Below are 19,870 nucleotides of genomic sequence, written 5' to 3'. Positions count from 1 at the left end.
GAGCGGAGAGTTGAGTGACGAATGAACGCTCAAAGGATGTTGAGCGATTTGTTTTTCTTTCGATTCCGCTTTGAATGTCCTTTGAGTTGCACAAGGTGAGTGCCGCTCATGAATGAGCTCGCTCTGAGTTCTCTCCGTTCTTCCTTCCTCTCTCATTCGGCCGAGTTCTTTGAACGGTCGTACGTACTTACGTGAGTACTTACAGCTTTTTGCGCTTTGCTCAATCATTCATTCGGTAACGCTCGCATCGTGTGCATCGTGTTTTTACGCTCTTATTCAGTGCGCGCGTGTAAGTGTGCGAGAGAGGGAGAGCGCGAATCGAGTTGCTCATCATCGCACACACAGAGGCTCCTCCAGTTGGTTGACGTTCAGTGTGCGTTGAGGGCGCACTTGAAGTTCAGTTGCACAGCGTGTCGTGTCGAGGGAGGAAGTGTGTAGGGAACCCACCTGGCTTGCGATACGGTACACACAACCGGGTCTCGTGTCAACGCCGACTACTACTACTCCGGCGGCGGCTCACAATAGTGAGAAGTACCTGTTCGCGACAACCACAACAAGATCAAGCGGGGTTCACCGTTGACAGCCGCGCGGAGCCGTCTCCAGTCTGCAGGTCGCGCTTCGCGAATCCGGAACACGTTCGTTCCGCGCCGTGACGGAAAGGCACTAGCAAACCAATACAAAACAAGCCTAATCTCGGGAGTGTGTGCGGTTCGCGGAGAAAAACAAACGACACGGGGAAAACAAAAGCAAGATAAACAACTAGTGACAGTTTGTGGACAGTGTCAAAAGTGCAGAAAGTGAGCGGGTTTTTTTTGGAAAAGGAAGAAGAGATACCGGAAGCAGATGCAGCAGTGATAACCGGTGAAGAATTGGTTAGTGTTTCGAGCGTGAAGATTGGGGTAGCAAGAACAACATCTTTCAGTTTTGTCATTTTACAAACAAATTTGAGCCAAATTACACCAAAGAAAGCCAAGATTTTGAGCGCTTTGCGCACGTCAATTCAGCCCTGCGACACCTTACCTTTAAGATTGTTCACATTGAACGCGTTTGACGTATCAAAGTAAGCAATGCAAAAGGTAAGGTTTGAAGGACTGAGTTGAGCGCGTAAAGATCTTAATATCTCTACGGAATCAACTCGGATCGCTTTGCGATCTTCGGCAATTTTATAGAGTGTCTCGAATTCTATACGAAAACTGCTTCTCTATAAAATCTAGTGTTTACTTTGGCTCAAATTTGACTCCAGTTCGAACCCAGTGACACGAGCGTACACCGTGAAGATCTGCAATCTTAACAACTCTTGCGGTGCCCGCGGACAAATTTGTGGCGCATTTTATGAATGTCATTGATGAATCGCTCGCGCCTTATCGATTAATTTCCCGGAGCTGACCGAGCGCTAATGACGGCGATAACGCCGCAGAGACGTTGTCCGCCCAGAAAAGCAATTAATTTCATCGTGTGCAATCAACGTACCATCTATATTTCCAGTATCAGTGGAAGAGTTGTGTTTGATAAAAAAGTAGAACATACTCTTTATTAATCAAAAAATGCTGCCGCTATTTACCGAACTCTGCTGATAAGTGCCGCGCACACCGGGAAGACTCTTCATCACTGGCTGTCACGTCGAAACGAATTGTTTTCATAATTACTATTTTTAAATTGAATTATTAACTTTGAGGGCATCGTGATAGAGAGTGACGAGAGAGAAAAAAAAATGATAGTCAAAACCAATCAACGCGCCAAGAACACGCGGCTTGCGAGTGTTTGTGATTGATAAAACAAATGAAACTTTTTCCTCCCGCGTCGCTAGCAAAACCAAACAAAATACTCGTAATTAATCAACAGTTTGATTGATTTTGATTAAAAACGAATGATAACGGTGGCGCATTCTCACGCGCGTTCGGACGCGCTCAAGTCCGAAGTGACGGGGAAATTTTTTAAATTAAATTATATTTTTTTCGCGCGCGCTCCCGTTTCGCGCTTTCTAGTGCATGTGTTTGTGTGTCGTTGTCGTCATATTTGTCAAGTGGCAGCCCCCCTTCGGTGCAGTGCGGAACAAAAACAATGCAGAAACTGTTGTCGTCGTAGTGCTTCGGATTATGAACGTTGCACTGCACATACCAAATCGCCGAAGGCCGTCGCCTGTCACCGTCGTCATTCATGGGCGAGCTCTATTTGAAACCTGACCTGACCTGCTGCGCCGTTTCAGCTAACGCCAACCGACTTCCAGGTTCCTCCAATCCTCCAGATATTGATGGTAGATATGCGAATCTCTCGGCTTACCCCTCTCTCTCTCCAAGCGGCGTAGTTTCACCCTAATCGATACGGTCCGCGACGATTAATCGATCGACCTAATGCAGCTATAGTCAGCTGTTCTATCCCTCCCTATGGTTTGTCCTTAAATCTCATAAATCTCTCCTCCACCGGAGAGTACGGTGAACCCCGGAAAAGGGCCCCGTCTTTCGCACTTGTGCGCGCCGTTCCCGGAAAAGTTGAATGGTCGGTAGGGAGATCACAGTGAGGGAAAGTTAGGGAAAATCATCAGAAATTTACATTTTTTTAAATTTGTGCCCCTGAAAATGTATGAATTCCAAAAAAAATCATTGATAAACTTGTTAAAACTTTGCTTAATTTACTTGTAAAAAAAACAAAAATGGTTTTTTTTTCGAGCAACGAAATTTACTTCTAAATCTAAAATAACCAAATTATTTAAGAATTTGTTAAAAAAACACTATAAATCATTCATTTCAATTCATTTTTTTCTTTTTTAACGTATTAAACATTGTTCTTTCTTTCAAGCCATTTGAAATCAAATTTGTTCAAAATTTTGCTAGTCTAGTCTGACTTTTTTTCTAAGTTCAACCGTACTTCATGGGATTTATTTCAAACTATAAGTAACAAAAATCTAGTTAAAATACCTGTATAATCATGAATCCTTAATTCATCCGTTGGAAAACCTTGAATTTTCTTCAATATTTGTAACGTATTCAATAAACATAATCAAAACTATTACCATTTTCAAATAATAATTTAGAAATTTACTAGATCCAGTTTTTTTAGATTCTTAAAAAAGACCAATTTTTTTAATTAAAAATATTATTATTAAACTCTAATGTAACAAATAGTTGGTAAAGCTTGTCCTTCAGAATTTCTAATATTTCAAGACATGTTGTAAAAAAAAGGGAAGTGGAGAACAATAACAATAGAGAAACGTACTTAAATATTTCAGTATCCATATCATTAAATCAGATAAATTTCGATTTTTAACTAAGTAATTTCAAGTTTTTAGATAATATATTCGTGAACTGGTTTATCGTGAAGACTTCCATCATTGTCATGATTTTTCGCTCAAAGATATAAATTTTGCCTCGCTTTCAATATTTTGACAAAATTCCTTCAACAAGTTGTTTAGAATAGTGCCCTACACATGCTGATTTCTTTTGGTAACGATTATCCCATTCCTTGTGAAGTTATGGAAATCGTCATTAATCAATGATTGCCAACTAGGACGTCAATGACTGTGCCACAAAATTATATAAATTTTGAAGCACAATTGATTTAGATCAAAAATTCTTACAGTGGCTTCAAGAAGGCAACAACCGGCACACACTGATTCCTTTTGGTGCTGAAATTCGTTAAATTGAATTTAATACAGAATATTTTATAGTGATGATCAATTTTCTTCGAAAATGATCAACGGCTTCACCTTATATGAAGTGCATATCATGATTATTCTACCATGATTTCATGAATTTGTTTACGTTTCCAAGAACAGGTTTTTGGTGTTTTTTTGTTCATTGCTACGGGAAGCTTTTTTTTTGCGTGTACCATTATTTTCCATATCTTTTATTTATAATGTAATCTTGAGGTTTGACCGTGATAATTCGTTTTATTTAAATTTTCACATTCTGATGTCAATTTAGAAAAGAATTGTTGTCAATCATTGAGATTAGAATTGTGCCACAATAAATGCTTGAAAAATTTAAAAAAATGCAGCGGCCATTTTTAAATGTGTATGGTTAAAAAAAACAAAAACAAATATCTCAATAAAAGATAACAATGTAATAATAACATAACTAAGCGAATTTTTAATGATAAGGTTTTTGATTGTTTTCGATTTTATCCATCACTTGTAATAAAGATTTAGAAGAATATAACTGAAATTCCAACAACATGAAATTGAAGTAAAAGCGCTTTTTTTATTTTAGCTAGATTTCAGCAAAACTTAGTTTAAAATAACAGTGAAAAAAAATATAGTTTGAATGATTTTCTATTAACTTAATATAAAAAAAAAAATCTTGGAGTTCAACAATCATACCAAAAAATAAATAAAATTTAGCTGTAGTTATTGTTGCATTTTGCAGTTCAAAGAATTCGTTTTAATTTTGTTTGATCGATAAAAGTTATTTTTTAACCATTTCAACAACCTTATCTCACCATGCTCCGGCTCCGATATTCTCGATCTTACATAGTTTATTGATTTTCCCTCTCATTTTCCGCAAACACACACAAGCTCACCCATTTCCAACCATTCGGCCACGCTGCAACTGCGGAAAAATCGTGCAAATTAATCACCCACCCTTTGCGTTTCCTTATTTTTGCTCTCTTTCGGTGCCAAACTTTTCCCCGCGATAAAAAGATTCACCACACACACCATTGTGTGCTGCTGCTCACCCACCCCCTAGATTTGGGCGCCGCCGATTCGACCGTGGCCGATCTTTCGGACACACACTAAATCGAATCGATATCTTTTCGCCCGGTTCTAAAAATAATATTCCATCATTCTCAGCAGATAAAAAAAAGAAGTACATTTACCAACAAACGAAACCAAGAGGGAAAAAAATCGAAATCGCAGAATTATCGAAAACTCATAACTCAGGCTTTAATTATTAATCTGATTTTTTTCTTTTGGTTTTCCTCCTCCTCGATTCACCCTCACCCTTTTTTCTGCACCCAGAAAAAAACAGAATGTTAGACCTGAGGTTTATTGCGAAAATCACCCTCACCCGCTATCAGGATGAACAATGGGCCGCGCCGAAATGATGAACGCCGAACCCTTTTTTCACCCACTTTTCCCGCCGCGCCGCGATCGGGCTACTTTGGAAGTTGCTCTGCTGATAGTAGAATACAAGAAGGGGGTGGTGGCGGGGTGCGGACTAGAACATGGAAACTGTTTTAGGATGATGAGAGGACTAGAATCGATGGAAAATGATACGGTTTGGTGCCAGCCGCTGCCGCGAGCGAGTTCAATTGAATTGATTAGTTGGACACGAGGCTCGGCGGTGGTCACGTGAAATTGGGTGAACTTCTTTGGTGAACATGGATTGGTTCGATTTATGCTAAAAGATATTTGATATTTTAAGCTTAGAAGAATATGAAGTAAAATAATAAAATCAATAATCTTTGAACAAGTAGCTTTATAAAATAAATAAAGTAAAATTTTCACAATTTTAGTTACTGTTCAGCAGAATCTTTTATTACTTTCAGAATTATTACAAAATTCTAATACAAATCAACATGTTTCATAACAATGTTTTGCAAATCGAATCTGTCTTTCTGCAGTGGATAAAGAATAAACGAAAAATCTTAACAACACACCAATATTGAAAATCGTCCTAAAAATAGTTGCTGAAAAATGCTACAAAAAACAATAACGATAAAATTCTGGCATCCAATTATAATATGTTTCCGTGAATAATAGGAACATTGCTAAAAATTATTAAAAAATTATTTAATTTTTATTGGATCTGTGGTCCAAAAATTGAAATTTTAAATGATTTCAAACTTTTATTTGATTAGAATGTATAAATAAACAGTATGTGATGTGTTCGTTCTAAATAGTTTACAATCAATATTTCAAGTTCTTCCAATGATTTTTTTTTGCAGAAGTTTTGACAAGAACTTGAATCAATCATGATTCTCCTTGAATTAGGCATGCGCAAAAGAATCGGCGTTATTCATTAGGTTCAGTTTATTAAACAAAAAAAATCGAATGAAAATTGAAAAAAATGTAAAATTTTCTGAGGATTCCGAATATCTCAAAATTGAGACCAAAAAGTGCCGTCCTACAGGGCAAAAACTAACGTTGTAAAATGTTTTTTATAGAAAAATCGTAATTCTATGAGAAAAACTGCGATTGGCCAAAAAGTAAATACCATAGGCTTATAGTCCATTAAATTCCCTAACTTTTGATCTAAGAAAGTAGGGGTGTGGGAGGCTGTTGCAAAAAGTTATTAAGGTTTTAAAAAATCCATTTTTAACAGTAATTCGCAAAAGCTATGAAAAAAAGTCAAACCAATCCTGGATGTCTATAGCACATTTTGGAGGGCTTCAAAAGACCATTCGAATGCATCTAAGAGAGTTGAAATTGATGAAGTTTTACGGAAATGCGAGCAATTTTTAGATTTTTCATGTTTTTTGGACCTCAAACTTCAATGCCCGTTTTACCCCACTTCCCTTTGTCGTAGAGGGCTTTGGCATGAGTTCATCTCATGTATAGACAAACAAACCCTGAAAGTTTCATCCAAATCGGAACACAGCGATACGACCTCTAGAACAAACCGAGCAGAATCTACAAATACTGCCTCTTAATTCTTAAAAAATATTCATTTTCAGTTTTTGAAGAAAATTACTAGATTAAATACAGCTAAAAAAGCTTTGAAATTTTGAAAAAAAATATTTAAGAAAAATACATTTCTGGAGTAAATTTTTAAAACAACTTATGAGGTTTCCCTGTGCAGATTGGACCTTTTGAAAATTTAAACTAGAATTTGTTGGATAGTTTTTATTTCATTTTTCACAAGAAATAGACGAAACCGGCAGAATTTATCGATAAAATTAATTAAAATTTATATTGCATTGAACATTAAACAAGCATAAAAAGTATTTTTTTTTATTACGACCTCTGCGATCCTGTTAAAGTCTTTGGATCAATACTTTGAAAATCTTGTCTTTATTTGTTATTCCAGTTGGTTGCTTCACTGCCCATAATCGATTATTTTTTTCTGTCAACATCGATTTTTTGCTCAAGGTTGTAACAACGCATTTTCAAAAAAATCAAATTTCACTAAAATAGCGTTAAATTTTGGCTTCCGATGCGAAAAACCAAACAGAAAATATGCCATTTCAATGGGAAATCAATGACTAACACAAAAAAACACGTTTTTCTAGGAATACGTGATTTGAAATAGATGCCGAATTTTTAATAATTGCCATTTAAATATTTTAAGTTGTATGTAATCTTTTTTTCACAATTGCAACCAGGCTACAATAATTATATATAAAAAAAATAAAAATCTTAAAAAAATCGGACAGATCATAAATCATGAGAAAACGAAAGAAAACTGATTGATGTCTAATTGAGCTTTTAGAATGTTAAAAATTTTGAGCACGGATGGGAAGAACACAAAAATTCTTATACCCATCTTTATGCAGTTGCAAGAAATCGATGTAATGTTTTTTTTAGTATTTTGTTATTATATTTTTTAAAGGAGCTTGATTTTTTTCTGTTTTTTTCTGCTTTCAATCATTTATTTAACACGGTTAAACAAATTTGTTCGACAGTAGAAAAAATGTGTGCTATTTTGTCGAAAAATTTTGAAATTCTGTTTTGAATTTTAAAGTTAGTTTTTCTAAAAAGCTCCTAATTTTTCCACAAATGAGTTCTGTAATTTTAGGGGTTTCTTATGTCAAATATAAGGGAGAGAATAAAAAATCAATCCAAATTTTTAATTTTGATATTATATGTTTTTTCATGTTCTTGGAATTAAACTTTTTTAAATTTTGAATACAAACAATTTATCAAAATTGATTCCCTGATTGCGCTGCACCGTTTAACATCAGTTATGCAACCACCTGGCACTTAACCCGTTATAATATGTCCCGGCAAAAGCTGTTTACATTGCGCACATAACCATCATTAACTGCGGGCCCTGCAATTGCAGAAATTGCAAATAAAAAAGTATTAATATTTCACAATCACGTGTTCGCATGCTCTCCCTGTCTGCAATTGTCCACCCCCCAATTGGCCTGCAACCCCATCATTAATTCTTCAAGTAAACGAGTCCCTTTACCGATGGGCTCGCCATGGCGCAAAAGGAATCGATTATTGATTTTGCATAATTCATCATGGGAAACCTGGGCTGGTGGGTTCGTCCCTCCGTCCGTTTGACGCAGTCGCGCACCGCGGCCAAGACGATTAAGTTCAATTGATTTAATTAATTACTAATGGAATTATTTACTGTCCGTCGATACCGCTAGTAGTGCCCGCTATGCCAAGTGGCGAGACTTTCTTATTCGCGAGCCCCCGTCCCTTCGAATTGACTGTAACTACATCAGGGCAGGGCGACATGGTAATTGAGTTTAATTGAATTAATCGAAGGAAGCAAAAATTTCTGCAACTGCTGTCCGTCCCCACCGACTGGTGTGCTCTAGTTACTGGGTACTCTACTTTCCAGGAGGAAGCTTTAATTCAATTGAAGATTATGTAACAAAAGAAAATCTCGAGGCCGGGGTGCTCGGGAAATTGCACTGATTTTAATTCGATTAGAAAGCCATTTAGCGGAGTCCGCGGTCCGCCGCGTTGACAGCTTTGACTGATGATTCAGGAAAAGTTCCCCGTTCCAACATCTCTCAAGTCTGGAACAGATTAATTCCATTACTCCTGGGTGAGACATCTGCGAGGAGTTTCACCCTTCCGAAAAAAAGTCAGCCAGTGTGTACACTCACAAATTGTTTGATCACAACAACAGTTTCGCCAACACTCCCTGTTCAACTTTCGTTGGGTTTGGTCGTCTTTCGAGCTAGCTTAGCGCGTTTTTGACGGTGTTTTGTTAACTTTCGCCGACGGCCATGGCGGCGGCCGCGACGGTGGAGAGTGAGTGGACGGAGCACAGGGCTGAGAATGGAAGGACGTTCTACTGGAACGCGGCCTTGAGGAAAAGTGTGTGGGAGAAACCGGACGGGTTTCAACCCAAGACGCAGGCGGGGACGGGCATGGAGGTGGAAGACTCCGAAGGAGGAGGAGAGGACGGGGGCGAATTTCGTCCCGTGGTCAAGGTTCGCCGCAGGAAGGCTAAGGAGGAGATCAACGTCGGCGATGGCGGCAACGACGGCGATGTGGAGAAACTGCTCAGCAACAACAAGTTCAGCCCGCTAGCGGAGGAGAGCAACAACAACAACAATGCGAACCCAGCAGCAGAAAAAACCATCCCCGTGGTACCAGCAACCGGCAAGTCGGCCGGGGAGAAGAAGCAGCCGCCGCTGGTGGTGAAAGAAATGAGCTTCGCCCGCCTTGCGAAGGTGATGTCGTCGTGTGATGTCCAGCCGGAACACAAACTGACGCGGTACGGCACAAAAATTACGTGCTTCTCGAGCGACGACTCCGACACGGTGCAAGCCCACCTGACGAAGAACAAGGTGCAGTTCTATACGCACGGAAAGCGCAGTGCGAGACCGCACCGGGTAGTAATGCGAGGTCTCCCGAACGTGGAACCGGATTACATCAAGGAGCTGCTCAAGACGGAACATCAGCTGGACGTCTTGGCAGTACACGCCATCAGGCGGAAGCAGCAGCTTCCCGCCATCGATGAGACGCCTTTCATCGTGCTCTTCCCCAAGGGGCACACCAGTCTGAAGGAGTTGAGTAGCAAGGTAAAGAAAGTGGGACCAGTCGTCGTCCGGTGGGTGGCCTACCGGAACAAAGAACCGCACGTGACCCAGTGCAAGAACTGCTTGCAGTTCGGTCACGGAACCAGTAACTGCCATCTCAAGCCCAGGTGCAGCAGCTGTGGGGGTCCCCACAACACAGAAAAGTGCAAAGCAGAAGAAACGCAAGCCAAGAAATGTGTCAACTGTTCTGGATCCCACGAGGGTCTGGACCGCAGCTGTCCCAAACGTGCGCAGTTCATCCAGTCGAGGCAGCAGGCGTCCAAGCCGAAGCCGCCAGCATGGAAGAAGGACAAACAGACTCCTGCAGGAGCCGTGTTTACCGCGGCGGATTTTCCTCCGCTACCTGGAGCGGTACCGGAAGATAAACATCCTCGTCCCGCAGGAAGAAGTCAAGGAAATACTGGCGCCGACGCCGGTGCAACCCCGAAGGAGCAACAAGGTGAACGGATGCTGTACAGCGAGTCGGAGCTGTGGGCCATTTACCGAGAATACAGAGTTCGCTTGAGGCAGTGCAAGACACCCGAGGAACAGATTGACGTGATCGCACACTTGCTGACACATGGCACGAGAAAATGATCATCTGATTCAGTTAGGTTTTTTTTTATTATTTATTATTTGTTGTATTTTTGATCCTCGGTCCTAACCTGGTCGTAGCACCTAAAAGGACCTAATAAAAACAAGTTGTGAAGAAAAAAAAAAAAAAAAAAAAAACAGTTTCGCCAAACCATCCCGTTGATTTCGGCACTGTATGAGTAATTAGAACTCCTCTCGCAATTAGAAGATGCACCCACACAGCCGAAGCACGTGGTGGCGCGCTCCGTGAGAGCGAATGAGCGCAAGAGAGCGAGCGCGCGCGCCTGCAAGGTAGACTCGCCGCGTTACACGCTCATTACTCTCGACTGGACGGCGCGCGATGGTGTCGTTATCCTTTTACTGGCTCCAAATAAAACACAGTTGATTTGTAGTTTTCCCACACAGCGTGTTTCCACGGAAAATTCATCATCTTCCGAGACGGCCACTAATACAGAGAAACCCCTGCCCGGTTACACTAACACAATCGAGAGGGAGCGAGAGCATTCGCATCTAAACCGCACTATTCCCAACAATAAATAAAATTACCACCTTCCTGTGCCCATTAACCGAGGAGCGGATCCTGGCACAACTACTACGATAACTGCCCCTGAATTGCGGCTACCGCGCCAAACTCCACACAACAATCGGCAACCCGAAAAGTACTTGTTCCATTGTAATTCATATAGTTACACGGTTGGCGGAATCTGTCCCGCTCGGGCTCCCGATTAATGGCCATAGTGCCGTCTCTGCGCGACGTCACGGCGACATCTGTACACTGCTCCAAATGACGACAACGACGACACATTTCGATGTAGAAACGGGTAGAGACATGGTAGTGAGCGCGCGCCCGAGCGAGTGTTCAAGTACTTGTAAAAGTGCCTCCTCCTCCCCGTCCCACCCTCGTTAACCGATTAGAGTGAGCGAATAGCCTGGAAGGAAAAATCAATAAAACAATAACAACTATGGGATAGTTTTATGTGCGGAGGGGGGTTCACAGTTAAACGATGCTCATTTTCGCACTGGAGAGACAAATTCGCGATTCTAATCGGGAACTTTTATTCGCAGGTTCCCTCGTGTAAGGCAGCAGTTTGAACAGACCCTCGGAACCATCTGCAGAGTGTGCAAGCGCTACCAAGTGATATCAAGTGTCAAAAGATTTCCGTGTCGCAAGAAGAGGATTTTCCAGAAAGGTGACAAGTGCTCCGATCCCGATCCCCGGATCCAGCAGCCGATCCGCGTTGAGTTATTGGTGAGTACCCGTCCCCTCTCCCCCTCTTTTGTTGACAGTGTAAATTTGACAGTCGAGCGCGATTAGGGCGACATCTACCGACTCAATATTTGAGACACGCGACTTCTTGTCAAATCGATCGTGTACGTACACCTGTCCGCGCCTCACCTTTCGTCGAGTATTTTTGTTTGTTGTTTACTCTCCCAATATGTGCGCTGTATACCAACCGTTTAATGCGCACACACACACACTCGTTTATTTAAATCGTCTATTTGTACATTCATTGAGAACGCGGTGCGGCAGACGGAAAAGTTTTTGTCTCGCCGCCCTCAGGTCCTGCTCCCTCGCAGGGAAAGGGGCAACCCCTCGCGATGCGTGCGTGAAAATTAAATAAAATGTTTGCAGACGTAGCGATAGGGTTGTCAGCTTTTGAACTTCTTTCGTTAGCGATGCATTAGCTAACTTTTCTGTACTCCAGAATCGATGTAAAAGGACTGGAGTCAGTCAACTATCAGTCCAATCTGCTCTAACTAGATGCAAAGTTTGTTTACAATTTTGACAGCTGCCCAAGGCGTCAAGGTCACTCAGCAAAGGTGGGAACCACCTGTCAAATCTGACATCCCACGCGCTCGCCACAGTTTCAATCATCAGAACTCACGAAAATCTTCGTCAATTTCCCCCCCTCTGGTCACCCTATCCTCGCCAATCGTCGCCGGATCCAACCCTTTTTCGCCGTTTTCTTGACACGCTCGAGCGGCCGGCCGCGCCGTTTGCCTATTGGAAATGAAAATAAAATTAATCATAATTTCACCCCCCTCGACAACCCGTGAGTCACCCAGTCGGCTCTGCCTTCTCTCTCCTCGCTCTCTCTCTCTGGATGGGGCTGCCACGTGCTCGCGCGAGGAAAACCTGCCAAGAAGTGAGCCCATCACAACAAACCTCCGCGTCGTCGCGGATTTCCTACCCCCCTCCGGAAGGGTCGTCAATTTTTTTCTCGATGGAGCTGTAAAATGTGATAATACCTACTGTAAACCACGTGGGCGGTTGTGGGGAATGAGACGGATATTGTTTACCTTTTTTTACGCGATGAGATGAATCTGCATTTTTTGGCGACAACGAAAACAGTGACGGTGGCGCCGCGTCGCGGCGTGTAATTGCGTTTCAATTTGACAGCTGATCGCTTCATTGAGTTGCGACCCCCAAGGAGAATGGTAATAAAAAGTCGCGGTTTATGATACGAGCGGGTTTGCGATTTTTTCTTCACGGATCGTAAACAATGTTGACAAATCGACAGACCGCCACGTGGTGTTGTCTGACAGTTGCACCAGCAGCAGTGCTGCCAGTTGACTTAATTGCGCCCTCGCGGCCGCGACCATTAGGCCACTGATAAGAGCTGGGCGATTAGGGCGCCCCCATTCGGCGGCGTCGGCGGCTGCAATTATCCGAATTGTTGTGAGCGCTTTTATATTGAGAGCACTTGAGGCCGCCGAGCGCAAATCAAATGACAGTCGGTCCAAATATGGCGCGTCACTGCATTGTTATTATCGCGCAAGGGGGGGAGGGGTTGCTCAAATCGAGTGGAACGTGTGGGGGGGGAGGCTGTTAATAATGGGCCCCCGTGATCAAATTAGCTGACGCGAGAAGCGTCGTACCCCTCGTCGTCTTGACTGTGAGCTGTGAGCGACTATCGAAGACGACGACGGCAGTCGTCGTCCCGTTGAATGACTGATAAAGAGGAAGTCATAAAACTTTATTAATTACATTTTACGACATATTAATTATTTCCACACAAACAAAGAGCACTTGTCTCAAGCTGCGAGTACTCGTTGGCGCGCCACGCCGTGGCGCTTTCGGGTACTACTTTTGACAGCTCGCACGGCTTGGTATTGTTTGGTTAAAAGTTTCTCGATTCCGAACGATTCGAGCAATTGTGCTAATGAAACTTTAAGTTAATTATAGGTCCCGCGCTCAAAGTCACATTCTTTGTATTTTTTTGTGTGTTTCGCTCAACCAGTTTCTCGCAACTCCGCTCTGTGTTTCCTTCTAATTCAAATAGTAAAGAGTCTAATTGAGCGGACAAACATAACCTCCACAACCGCCGGCACACAAATACACAAACACACACGAGCAACAAATTGAAATGCGTACACCGAAGTTCAATCAACATTGTTTCGGCGATTGCTCGGCGTATATACGGGCGCTGTTGTCATTGGAAATTATATTAATTAATAGAGTCCCGACGAAGCAGGCTGGGTATTGAGTCGCAGACCTACCCCCCCGGGACTCCTTGGCAATCGATCAACTAATAGGCAATCAAACGTCAAAATTACCCCCCACTAGAGGGCGCTCAAACTTGGGGTGATGTTTTCATTATAACCTACAGCGAGTAAATTGGTTTGAAATTTGAAATTGTTTTATTTCATCATAAAATCGACATTAATAGCAAATTATACCATTTTCAGGTAAGAAATAAATAGCTTAATTGATATAAACGAAAATATTTTTGTGATGATCGATTTAACCTGTTCATTATCTGATTCAAAATAAGGGAATGTTTTAATCAACCAAAACATAACTAATCAATTGAGAATGTAGATTATTCAAGTCTGGATTTTTTTTTGAAAAGGACCAATAAACCAAATTTTCAGTTTTTGCTTTTTGGGTGTTTTTCAATACCCCTGACTTGCCCCTGACTCAAGGCGGTTCTAAAAACACCCAAAAAGCAAAAACTGGAAATTTGGTTTATTGGACCTTTTCAAAAAAAACTCCAGAAGTGGACAATTATTTTTTAAAGTCACTTCTACCATAAAAGCAAAGATCTGCTTGAAAAATGATAATTGGATTGATTTTCAAAATTAGCAATCTAACCTCATTCTCGCATTTTCAATCCGGATCTCAGAATTTTCAATGAAAAAGGCAACTTAGCAAAAAAATCAAAAAGTCAGTCGATAGAACTTTTTATTTCTTACCTCCTGTTAACTTTATTTTATTACAAAAGATCAATTTTCTTTTAAAAAATCTTAGATTAGTTTTCACTCCCCTTTGCACTTATCGCGCATAACCGTAAACGTAACCTTGCACCAAAGTTCTCCTACTCGAATGTAGGTGGCGAATAGAGTTTTTAGCTTTGGTTTTGGGGGCCTATTGCGCAGTAATATGGTGAAATTTGTTTGACAAGGTGACCAGGATGAGCTAGCTGTCAAAATTTGGCAGTGTTGCCATTTCGGCTAACGAGGGCGCAACGCAATTCAAAAGTTTAAATCCAATGATCGTAGAGCGGTAGTTCAAACTGCCATAACTGTCAAAGCTGGTAATCCTGTCACAAATTGGTCGCCCCTCCACCTCTAATCGAATGAGTTTACTCTCCAAGAAGTCACATCGCACCGCCCCGGGGACAAAGTTATGCATGTACTTGAGATTAATTGAAATTGTTTTCGCCGTCGTCGCCGGGCGGCAGCACACTCTCCCGCAGGGAGTTCCCGCTGGTTCTACACGTTGTCATCGATTATTATTACATAATCGTAGCTCGGGTCGGGCCACCACCCGCGTGTGAGCCATTGGAAGAAGTCTAATTATGAACTTGCCATTGTCTGAGGATTGGATCCCCCCTCAAACCCTCGTTACCCCGGGATATTCCGAGAACAAAAAGTCTGGGACATGTGCAAAATGTACAAAAGAACGAAATATATCCATGTCCGAGACGCCAAACACACTGCCAAGGCTCAAAATAAAGCAACCTTGAGTTTAATAACGACTTGGCATGAATACAGAATTCACGACAACCAGCCGGGCGACCAACGCCGGTTCTTGCGCTATCCGTCGATAAACGAATTTGCGTCTCAATTAAAAGCAGTTGACCCCGTTTTGCGGGTCGTGTGACCAGGTCCAGAACAATCATCCGGAGTGGACACCGGATTACATCTCGCCACATGACTTGGCAACTGAGTCAAGACGCGGTCGGTAGTCGTGATTAATTGATTAGTACTCGGCTGGTAGAACAAACAGTCCAGCTGTAAACTCTGTACACTGAATACTAATTAAACTCTGTCGGACTGTGCTTAGCTCACCTGAAGCTTGGCGTTCAGCGTTGTACAGTTCAGTCGAGTGCGACAAACGCTCGAACCATGCTAATAGTTTTTAATAAAAAGTCATAAAAATTAGCTCCCGGGCCACAACGGTCGAGATCGATGGGTGTAGAGACCGTGCAACAGTTTGCAACAATTGTTTGTTTGTTTGACAAGGTGAAATCTGCGGGCTTAGGGTTGTGTCGACTGTCGTTGATAACTCAAAATCTAAATCAACCAAGTCAGACTTCAATCTCAACGTAACTTCAACCGCGGCTTCTGAAGATTTTGCGGTTCTTCGATATCCAAGAACCACCCTACCCGCGTACCTGACCGAGACAAATATAACGTTACCGTTCCGCCCCTGGTCCCAATTGCCCCCACCCGGTCCGCGGACGACCACGTCCGTTGCGCACCCGTACGTACATGTGAGAGATTGTTTGACTTTTTTGTTTAAAACATGTTAATCAACCAAATACGAATGACTAATTAGCGACTATTATACAAATGCTCCGTGTGTGTGCTTCCAAATGAGTACTGCACGGCCGGATTACGGTTCCGACTTCTGCTACTGGCCCGACTGAAATAAAACAACCGAGCGCTCATTACCCGGCTAAAGATCCCGCACTTGGTCGCCGCTGGAACCAACCCGGAATGTGACACGTGAGTGCGATGACTTCATCTGTCACCGCCCAGCAGTGTCGTTCACGTGGTGCACTCCGCTGTCACCGGCAATTAGTGGACGACCTCCTACCGTTGCGAATTACGACAGAGTGCGCTTTGCAACCGCGAGACCTTCAGCGGTTCTTCCTCTTCCGACCCCAAACAATGGTCGCGGTTGGTCCGTCTAACTGGCGAGCCCAAGGTCCCCCGAAAAACCACCACGACGCGTTGGGCTCTGAATAGCAAATTGGTTCATCATTGCATCCGCCTAACCGCACCAGACATAACCTCAACTAGCTCATCTTTTTTTCGAGGGGGCGCTTAAAAACAAACCTCTAGTTTTAATTATTTCATTACCAGAGCGCGGCGGCGTACTATCGCCGGCCAGCCAACCGAGACATATGTACCGCGAGGCCATTTCTTTGTTTTGGCTAGCACACAATCAACCTGCGTCACAACGGGTTCATAGATCGGAGATCGAGACGTTTCTTTGAATCACCCCTCGGTAGTTGGCAGCACTGCCCTTTTTGACAGCTACCAGTGACGAGGGGCTATGAAGAGTGTGTGACCCCTCCACCCTCAAAAATAAGGCAAGCGTCCGCCGTAATTATTTATTATTTTAATTATTCGCCTTGTGTTGTTTTTACGAGGTTTTCCGAAACTTCATGTACTCTAATTTTCAGCTAAGCTCGCGCGGCTCAGTTTTACGAGTTGCGCGAGTACCCACAAAGAAGTAAAACGCAATTAATTTTGTGTGTTAATTTATGTACGGTTTTATCTAATGTTACACTTTTTTTCGTAAGTGCCTTCAATGTAAAAAAAACCCACAGTCGAGGGGATGCGTGACGAATGCGTTTTTTGATCTCTTGAGTGGAGAAAACGAGCCGCGAGGTCCGTTTAAGTTGGCGCACACTTTTGGTTTCGATTAAAACCGAAAGTTGCGTTAGTTTGGATTTGATTTTCCGCAAACGCGCAAATTGTTCGATTGGCGCGCCCCTCGCGTGCCGCGCAGCTGTCAAAAACAGTGCGCCCAATTATACCCCAAAACCCAAAACAAGCTCAAGCCCATAAAAAGTATGCTAATTTTTCGCTAGTTAATTGCTCGTTATTTAAATTTTCCACCTTGTAGGTGAGGATGGGAGACGAGGTGCCCAATTTAATTTTCAAGTGCGCGAGCGGAAACAATAGACTCCAAAAAATGCCAACGCGCGCGCTCTGGCCGATAACAATCTGGTTCTGGTTGCGAGCAGTTCCCACCACCGCTAACCTTGAGCCCCCGGAATGGCCCCGGACGCGCGCTCTTTGTTCTCCGTGGCGACCTCGCGCCAAGTGTTGGAGTAATTGTTTTAGACTGACGGCAGCACTGCCACGGTAATTTGAATGAATTTATCACAATAATAAAGTTTATTTTTGGGGCTTGGAAAAGTGGTACGGAAAAAGGTTTGATGGATGAAGTCTGTTGCGGAAATGGATATTTTGACATTTGTTCGGAGTTGGCCACACTGCTAAAATGCCCTTTTTGTAAACAAACAACATAATTGCTAGGAGATATTGGGCGGGGTTGCGTTGTTGGATAGCTTTTATAGCGACTACTACTTTGGATGATTTCTCGACTCCGACTTCTAAAGATTTAGCGACTTCGACTCCTGTTTTACGTTAAGACCTTACTCAACCGACTTCGACATCACAGCCCTGTTCAATAGCTGTCAAACGGAAGGGCTGCCAGTTCTCAAGCTGTTACGCTAATCCCAAAATTGCTGCGTCACTTGCAAGTGTTCTCCGTCTACCTGAATCTGACCAGTCCTTGCAGGTGACCAGCACTTAGGCTCCCGGCAAAAATTCCCAGAACCCGAACCTGGCATGCACCTATACAATTATGCTGCTCCTCAGAACTTGAAATAGAAACCGAATCATAAATTCTAAAACCGTACAGTTGCCTTCATTTGTTCCCCGGCAACATTTCGGACCTTCTCCCACGTTACCTCTCTCCGTGATGTCTTCCAGTTTCACAGTGTGGCCAACTAACCGACTCCGCAGGAGGAAGAGAGAAAGGGTGCGCTAGGGAGAGAGAGAGCTAGCAATAAATAATAATTATTTCGGCGTCTATTTGCCATTGTTCCGCCACCACCACCACCCTCCCCAGTCCCGTCCATTCGGCACTCTTCATAGAACTTCATGGCGTTTTTGGCCTTTAGAAAAAAGATAGAAGAAGCTCTTTAGAACAAAAGGCGCAAACCAAAAAAGGCGAAAAGACTTAAGAAGTCGGTGGTCTCCATCTCTTTCGCACTTGCAAAGTTTGCTTTCTTCTTCTTTGTTGGCCCCGGCCAGTGTTTATCAACATGGGCTTTCTTGAGACTTGTTGTCTAAAGACCTTCCAGCGAAACGAAAATTCATTGCTGGAAAAATGACCGACCAGAAAAAAAAGAGAGCATCGCAAATAATAAGGTCGTAAACTCATAAAAATAGGAATTTGGGAGCTACATGTTGAGTTCGGGCGTTTTTCCCTCAACTCGTTAGCTTCCGCTCCGGACTCGGATTTCTCGGGAGAAAAGCTTTACGGGAATGCAATATTTTTTATGGTGCCCCTCTCATTATTTATATTTTTCGCAACACTCTGCTGTCACTCACCGGGGTAGTTGTCAAAAAGGGACGCCCCCCTCCGAAAAAGTTTCGCCCTTCGCATTACCATACGGCGGGACGTCTCGCTGTGCCTTCTGGTTTTATGACTTCATAATACACCTTTGGGACCGAAGTCCGGAGAGCGATCCTTATTTTATTATTTTTTATTACACCTTCGTTATACCTCATTGCACACACTTTTTACGGGACGTCGTCGGCGGTAACCCTTTCGGATTTCGGACCGTCAAGGTTCCCGGGGAAGCGGATGAAGATGAAGAGGCGTCCCCGGATAACGATCTAATCTGATAAATTACCTCCAATCATAAACAAGCGTAAAGAGATCTGGAGACGGTGACGCCATCGAAGAAGGGAGGGGGCGTCATTATTTTGGGGTAATTTGACGGAACGGAGAAATTGAATCAACTGGCAACACGGTTGAGCTGTCAAACGCGCCATAATGGCGGCGCGTCACTCCGATCACCATAAAGTTGCTATAAACACAAAACACCGTGTCAAAACTTGCGCAACTTGTCGACACAAAAAGCGAGGTGCACTTGAGCAAAAAAGCACCCTGATTCGGGGTGTTTTTCCGCATTGTACGTGAATTATTCTCTCTCGCCGGGCAGCAGAACTTTGGAGGAAGGAATCGTATCCACTGCAGAACGGCCCTCTGCTGGCCAAGAGTCCTCTACCCCGACCTCCCCGGCAACAGAAATGGCAACAGCAGCCAGTTGTTGTTATGTAATAAAAACGAAATAAAATAAAATATAATGTGCAGAAGAATGTACTTGCTAAAGAGTCTGCGAACGACTTCTGCGCCTCCCTCAACTCTTGTGGCACTCGGTGGCGCGCGAGGAAAAACACCCCGTCCCGAAAGAGACCGGGGAGGGAAAAGTTCTGGCCGGAAAACACTGCAAAACACAAGAAGGAGCTACTGGCCGGGAAATTTATGTCTTCTTGGCCGGCACGAGGTTCCACATTCCACAGTTCTTTTTTGCGCCGTCTCCACCAAGTACTTGATGATCGTTTTTATTTTTTATCGCACACCGGCCTTGTC

At 43.0% G+C, this 19,870-nt stretch overlaps 1 protein-coding gene across 4 annotated transcripts in view; it reads left to right on the top strand.

Moving 5' to 3' along the window:
• The first annotated feature begins 266 nt into the window (after window positions 1-266).
• LOC120419661 (protein abrupt) overlaps window positions 267-19,870 on the top strand; it is a 96,851-nt gene continuing 77,247 nt past the window's right edge. For 3 of the 4 annotated variants that reach the window (XM_039582424.2, XM_039582423.2, XM_039582421.2), the window contains exons 1-2: window positions 267-872; window positions 11,305-11,488. The gene's annotated coding sequence lies outside the window, so the exon portion shown is untranslated. The remainder of the gene's footprint in view (window positions 873-11,304; window positions 11,489-19,870) is intronic. The other variant, XM_039582425.2, reaches the window with a different exon arrangement.

The sequence above is a fragment of the Culex pipiens genome, chromosome 2, assembly GCF_016801865.2.
Source record: "Culex pipiens pallens isolate TS chromosome 2, TS_CPP_V2, whole genome shotgun sequence".
NCBI lineage: Eukaryota > Metazoa > Arthropoda > Insecta > Diptera > Culicidae > Culex > Culex pipiens.
This window is presented reverse-complemented; position numbering and strand designations above follow the sequence as displayed.